Raw genomic sequence first — 7,269 nt, 5'->3', positions numbered from 1 at the left:
TGGTCTCGAACTCCTAACCGGAGGTGATCTACCTCCCTTGGCCTCCCAAAGAGCTGGGATTACAGGAATAAGCCACCGCGCCCGGCCTCAGTAGAGTTTTTTAAAAAATAGGCAAAGCCTCCCAATTCCAAACAATAGGAATATATTTTCATCACACCAATTTGTACTTTCATTTCTTATTATTTTTTTTTCCTTATTCTTGAGGTTAGATTCTAAACCCTAAAAGTACCCAAACTAGTATTAGATCTAGTTATCTATAGCCAGAGACAGCTAGTATCAAGTTGTCTTTAGCAGCCAAGGCTATTAAAATGCCTTTTCTCCAGGAAGATCCAATAGGAAAAAAAAAAAAAAAGAAAGAAAGAAACCTCTCTGATTAGGCTGGATAGGCATAGTGGAACCCAGCCCATGTGGTTTCCAAACAAGAAAAATTATATCAGGGAGGGGAGGGGGGGAGAAGGTTCAGCAAGTGCCCAGACTGAAATTGAGTAATATCAATTTCACTCATCTTCACACAACTTCAGGTTGCATGTTCGTGGAGTAGTTTAGGAATAAATCCACGGTTTGTGGAGTACTACAATACCTAGTCATCTACTGTATTACATTAAGGCCTTCCCCAGCAGCTTCCAAGGCAGCCTCCAAGTCACTGGCAGGAGAATTTGGCTGGAACTGCAAGCAGAACTGCAGAGATTCCTCTCCACAGTTATACATAGGAAGGGACTGTTCCAGGCCTGATTGTTCCAGGACTGGGTGCACCAGGTCTGAGCGTTCCAGGAGTGGTTGCTCCAGGAATGGATGTTCTGGGTCTGGTTGCTCCAGGATGAATTGTTCCAGGTCTGGTTGCTCCACGTCAGAAGGTTCCCAGTCGGGTTCACCAGGCATCCCTGGTGGCAGGAAGAGTAGAGGCTGGGGTAGGTAGGTGCTGAGGCCTTCTGAAAGAGAAGGAGGGATTAACAGAAAGGGTACAAGGGCAACCAGAACTGTCTGTGACTGGAGTTGTGTTTCAGAGATGGACAAGATTGAAGGATCACTGAAAGGAAAGAACAGAATAAAGTTTCCTGTTACCTAAGTCACACCATTGCTATTCTTTGGCCAGTTGTTTTTCTGCCACCTCTTAGATTTCATTCTCTGGTTCTGGAACCAGGTCTTCACCTGCAGGGAAAAATGACAGAAATTGTAAAATATTAGTAATACAGATGTATTTTGAATCAAAGTATATTGCTAACTTTTATTCCTGGCTAGGCGCCATGTCTCACACCTGTAATCCCAACACTTTGGAAGGCCAAGGCGGGCAGATTGCTTGAGCCCAGGAGTTCGGTACAGGATGGCCAACATGAGGAAACACCATCTCTACAAAAATACAAAAAATTAGCTAGGTGTAATGCTGCACGTCTGTGGTCCCAGCTTCTCAGGAGGCTGAGGTGGGAGGACCGCTTGCACCTGAGAAGTTAAGGTTGCAGTGAGCTGAGATTGCATCACTGCACTCCAGCTGGGTGACAACAGAACCAGAGTGTTTCAGAAAAAAAGAGAGAAATGAACATTTTGGATAGAAAATAAAGGCAAGGGCCAAGTGTAGTGGCTCACGCCTGTAATCCTAGCACTTTAGGAGGCCGAGGCAGGTGGATCACTTGAGGTCAGGAGTTGAAAACCAGCCTGGCCAACATGGTGAAGCCCCATTTCTACTAAAAAATACAGTAAAATTAGCCAGGTCCTGGAGGACACCTGTAATCCCAGCTACTTGGGAGGCTGAGGCAGGAGAATCCCTTGAACCCAGGAGGTGGAGGTTTCATTCATTTGTACTTAAACCAGCCAAAGTAATGCTAATGTCATTATGATGTCTCATTATGAGGCCACTGCACTCCAGTCTGGGCGACAGAATGAGACTCCATCTCAAAAATAAACAAGAGAAAAAAAGGAAATAAAGGCTGGAAGAGGATAAGCCAATTAATGAAAGAAAATGGCCAATAAATAATGAAAAATGATTAGACTTATTAGTAAGCAAATGCACACAGATAAAAACAAAACAAGCTGGAGGTTGCTGGCAGAAAGAAAAAAAATGAAAAAAAAAAGTTTGTATTTTAATGAGAACAAGTGTGAGTTAGGGATTCTCCTCCTAACCTGGAAAGTGGAGTTATATACTTCTTTTTTTCTTAAGGAAACGTTGGAAAGATTTTCAGAATATTGGTCTGTGCAGGAAAGTGGTTAAATGACACATTCACAGAATATTTAAGGAAAGAAAGAGGTGAAGAAAGTTACAAAAGCATTTCATCGTCATACTTAAATTATTTGCAGAAGGCGATGTGCTGACACATAGAACACACGTCTATCTATGTGCATCCACAGAGATCTTAGCCATACAAATCAGTCTAATTTTTGTTCACCTCATTGCAACAACAAAACAAGCCTACCTGTTTGTAGCTGAGGTTCAGGATGTTGGAAAGTTCTTGCATCTGCTGGAGGCTGAGGTATTTCTGTCTCTGAAATCTATCATTGAGTACACACAGCTGGGCGGAAGAGAACACAGTTCTGGCCTTCTGTTTCTTGACCGGGACCTTGTCTTCCTTTTTTGTGGCACTATTCTCTGCAGCAGTAGGTTGTTTGCCTTTGGGACTGGTGGAAGAATCGGGGCTGTCCTGAATAAGAAGATCCATGGAGGAAGGAAGAGGAGAGACTGTTGGGAACAAATAAAAGGACACTTTTGTCTAAAACTTTTTTCAAATATTAAAATATCCTGTTAAAAAAAAGTGTTTTCAAAGTACTTTGATAATTCCCAGAAACCCAGATCTAAGTAATAAGAAGCAACTTCTTAACCAGCCCTGGCACTTTTGCAAGCTTTATACAGTATTAATCCAAGAAGTCTTATCAGTATCTCCATTTTGTATATAATAGACTGCGTTGGGAGAGATCTACAACGGTGGCCAATGCATTGCTAAGCGGCAATACCACTTTTTTTTTTTTTTTTAGATGGAGTTTCGCTCTTGTTGCCCAGGCTGAAGTGCAATGGCACAATCTCCGCTCACCACAACCTCCACCTCCCAGGTTCAAGCGATTCTCCTGCTTCAGCCTCCGGAGGGGCTGGAATTACAGGCATGCACCATCACGCCCGGCTAATTTTGTATTTTTAGTAGAGACAGGGTTTCTCAATGTTGGTCAGGCTGGTCTCGAACTCCTGACCTCGTGATCCACCTGCCACGGCCTCCCAAAGTGCTGAGATTACAGGCGTGAGCCACCGCACCGGGCCGGCGCTACCACTTTTTACTTTAAACTGATGCTCAAAAGCCCCTACACTGGGTGTTAATAGGTCAGAATAGAGATCCACCAATTTTCACCTATTGTATCTCACCCTAAATCACTCTCTGTTTATGGTCTTCATCAACACCTACATGATTGCTTAAATGACATGATTCTGGGGATTCTATAAAACCAGCACCTCAGCCAGGTGTGATGGCTCACGCCTGTAATCCCAACACGTTGGGAGGCCAAGGTGGGCAGATCACTTGAGATCAAGAGTTCAAGACCAGTGTGCCAACATGGTGAAACCCCATGTCGACTAAAAATTACAAAAATTAGCCAGGAGTGGTGGCACATGCCTGTAATCCCAACTACTGGGGAGGCTGAGGCAGAAGAATCACTTGAACCCGGGAGGCAGTGATTGCAGTGAGCCGAGATCTTGCCACTGCACTCTAGCCTGGGCGACAGAGTGAGACTGTGTCTCAAAAAAATAAAAACCCAGCGACTGACTGCCCAGTTCTTAATGCTACGACCAGCATGATATGTGAATTTAGATAAGTTTCTGTTTCCATCCAGGCCTTCCGTTTACCAGCTCTGACCTCATCTCCAAAAATTTTTATTTATTTATTTAAATGAGGTAACCAACTGAAATTCTCTAACATAGGGCCTGGCATATACTGATTTTGTAACTAGAAATGAATACCTAGTTTTCCCAGTGTTTATCTCTCAATTCTAACCTGTAGTCACAGAACAAATGGACAGGCTCTAAAACAGCAAAATTCACAATCTCTTGCAAGGAGCTCTGAAAAGCAGAGGAAGCCTTTCAACTAATGATTAGAATTGGGGAAAATCCTAAATATTAGCTAGCTATATAAACAGTCACTTGATGTGTGCTAAAGAAAACACGCCCACTTGCTCATTCCCAAACCCAGCACTGTTATTTTTAACATCTGAAATTATAAAGGTGGCCAGGCACGGTGGCTCATGCCTGTAATTCCAGCACTTTGGGAGGCCGAGGCAGGTGGATCAGTTGGGGTAAGGAGTTTGAGACCAGCCTGGCCAACATAGCGAAACCACGTCCCTACTAAAAAATACAAAAATTAGCCGGGCGTGGTGGCATGTGCCTGTAATCCATGCTACTCGAGAGACTGAGACAGGAGAATCACTTGAATCTGGGAGGCGGAGGTTGCAGTGAGCCGAGATCACGCCACTGCACTCCAGCCTGGGCAACAGTAAGACCTTGTCTCAAAAAAAAAGAAGAAAATTATAAAGACAAGAACATTAATGCAAAGTTTTGAAAAACTGGGTGAATAGCAACACGGGGTGGGTCAATGCCTGTAATCCCAGTGACTTGGGAAGCTGAGGGTGGAGGATCGCTTGAGGTCAGGAGTTCAAGACCATCTACAAAGTGAGACGCTGTCTCTACAAAAAGAATTTTTAAATTAGCTGGGTATAGTGACACACGCCTCTCATCCTAGTACTTGGGAGGCTGAGGCAAGAGGATCACTTGAGCCCAGGGTAGAGGCTGCAGTGATCCATGGTCATACCATTGCACTCCAGCCTGGGTGACAGAGCGAGTCCGTGATTCTCAAAAAGAGAAAAGCAGGGTGATATTCAAATCTAAGGTTCAAATATAGCAATCGTGTTTACTTATTCCTTTTCCACAACCTACTCTTTACAACAGTAGTCAAAATATAAATGCACTTTTTAAGCTATTTTACAGTGTCAGTGTTACCAATGGCATTCTTGGTAAAGTTGGTTCATTCTTAAGTTTTTGAAAACTACTGAAAAATTGATTTTTCAAAAAAGTGGTAGCGGCTTAATGAGTATCCCAAGTATCCCTCACTCCTTGCAGCTGCCAGTCAGAAGCCTGAGTACTAGCACAGGTTTTGGAGGCAAACTGGACTTCTAGCTACGTTCTGTTTGACTGTCAGTAGATTAAACTTTCTAGAATTATCTTTACCGTAAAGTTGGGTCAACACTTCCCAGGACTTAGAAGTCAACATGGGAGGTGCTCCCAAACTCAGAGCTGCCCAGTAACATCCACAAACCCAGAGAATGGAGAAGAGCCAGCCGTTAGTGACGTAGAAAGAATTACACAAATTATATATTAATTACAGAAATCTCATCGTGATCTGCCATGCCATTTTTGGCAAAACAAAAACATCATGCTCGTCCCTGAGCTATGATGTTAGGTCTTCTGGTTAATTAGCAGTAACATCTTCTATAGCTGCGTGTCCAGTGCTATGTGAAGGTGTACGCATCACCTTCATTTAACTATAATGATACTTTTTTGTTTCCACCATGCCTAAGCCCATAGGTTCTCAAATTTACTACATACTGTTCAACTGCCAAATTCTGTGTCCTTCAACTCAGTGCACACTCCTGAGACTTGGGACATGGTCAAAGGGCAGGTGCCACCAAGTTACAATTGAAAGAGGGGTTTCCAGAGGATTAGTTGATAATAACACTTGCTTATAATAATGGTCTATCATTGCTCAAGAGGGAAATGATCCCTCAACCCTCTCTCCTTCTCTTTTCCCTTAAGTAACTTGGCCTTTCAAGGATAAATTTTTTTCTTACCAGTCTCCGTGTGAGGCATCTCAGCAGAAGACATTTGCAAGGATGGATGGTTTTCTTCAGGCCCACAAATCACAGGCATAGGTGAAGATTCTTTACCGTCGGATGCTTCCAAGCAAGGCAAGCTTTGGGGACAAGCTGGATCCACACTCCTGTTGGTACTGAGGAAGAGGAGAAAAAAATTTAAGAGGTAGACTGGAAAAAAGGTTAAGGCAGCTTCAAGACTTTTCTGGAAGATGTTAGAGAAATATGACCTCCAGAAGCAGAAGTATCAAGAAGTTGGGATAAAGAGAGTCGCCTACACAGTAACAGGAGACAACCAGCTCAGTCCAGCAGAACGTTAAAATCCTGGAGTCTCTAGATTTATAATGAAGGCTCTATCACCCTTAGACCCACCCCTCCTGGCGGGCACACCCCCACCGGCCCACCCTTGTGAATTCTCAGTTAATCCTGTCTGCCAGTCTCACCAAGGCCATTGTAATGCAAAAGTAACTGCGGAGTAACCCAGACGAGGTCGGGAACTAGAAAACCGGGTAACAGAACCTGAAGACAAACCCAGCAATAAATACTTCCAGGTTCATCACGTTTCCAACTTTTAAATCAGGAATGGTTCAACAGGAATGCGATAAAACTTTAAAAATAAAGAAAAAGGCCGGGCGCGGTGGCTCACCCCTGTAATCCCAGCACTTTGGGAGGCCATGGCGGGTGGATCACCTGAGGTCAGGAGTTCGAAACCAGCCTGTCCAACATGGCGAAACCCCGTCTCTACTAAAAATACAAAAATTAGCCCAGCGTGGTGGTGGGCGCCTGCAGTCCCAGCTACTCCGGAAGCTGAGGCGGGAGAATCCCTTGAACCTGGGAGGCAGAGGTTGTGATGAGCCGATATCGCACCACTGCACTCTAGCCTGGGCTACAGAGCGGGACTATGTCTCAAAAAGGGGGGGGGGTGGGGGTGGGGATGCATGTACCTTCAATATCTGAGGTTACTGAAATTCTCATTAGGGCGATTTCTTGATTTGAGATAACTTAGTGTCTCAAAATCTGTCTAGTTTGGCCAGAAATTTCAACTAGCTCCATTTTCCTCTTTCATTCACTTTGAGGTCATAGTAAAACACAACATAGCATCATAGTATGAAGCCAAGGTATCAGTTAATGTTGAAAATGGTACTTGTGCCTGGCGCGGTGGCTCACGGCTGTAATCCCAGCACTTTGGGAGGCCGAGGCGGCCGGATCACGAGGTCAGGAGATCGAGACCATCCTGGCTAACACGGTGAAACCCCATCTCTACTAAAAATACAAAAAATTAGCCGGGTGTGGTGGCGGGTGCCTGTAGTCCCAGCAACTCAGGAGGCTGAGGCAGGAGAATGGCCTGAACCCAGGAGGCAGAGCTTGCAGTGAGCCAAGATCGCGTCACTGCACTCCAGCATGGGCGACAGAGCGAGACTCCGTCTCAAAAAAAAA

General features: G+C 44.4%; 1 pseudogene; it reads right to left on the bottom strand.

The window, feature by feature from the left end:
* Nucleotides 1-476: 476 nt before the first annotated feature.
* LOC126945944 (homeobox protein NANOG-like) lies at nucleotides 477-5,954 on the bottom strand (annotated as a pseudogene).
* Between the last annotated feature and the right edge of the window lie 1,315 nt (nucleotides 5,955-7,269).

This window comes from Macaca thibetana, chromosome X (genome assembly GCF_024542745.1).
Source record: "Macaca thibetana thibetana isolate TM-01 chromosome X, ASM2454274v1, whole genome shotgun sequence".
NCBI lineage: Eukaryota > Metazoa > Chordata > Mammalia > Primates > Cercopithecidae > Macaca > Macaca thibetana.
The sequence above is the reverse complement of the archived record's forward strand: the minus strand, read 5'-3'. Positions and strand labels throughout refer to the sequence as shown.